The following is a 242-nucleotide window of genomic DNA, read 5'->3' as shown; positions in this document are numbered from 1 at the left end:
TTTTTTTTTTTTTTTTTTTTTTTTTTACATGACTAAGCATGAAAAATCATGCATGTATCACTGGTCTGCAAACTAAAAACATCAGGCCATTCCAACTGCATTTGCAGTTTCTTAAATCTATATTTGTGTTGTCAATCTATGGTAAATCAGTGATATATTTTCCTTGAACCTGTTCAAGAAAATAATACAGTTTCCTTAAAATCCTGTTGAGTTTAAGCTACATCTTCTTCAGCTGTATCAGG

Source organism: Athene cunicularia, assembly GCF_003259725.1.
Source record: "Athene cunicularia isolate RWA chromosome 1 unlocalized genomic scaffold, athCun1 chr1_part2, whole genome shotgun sequence".
Classification (NCBI taxonomy): Eukaryota; Metazoa; Chordata; class Aves; order Strigiformes; family Strigidae; genus Athene; species Athene cunicularia.
Note: the sequence above shows the minus strand (reverse complement) of the source record.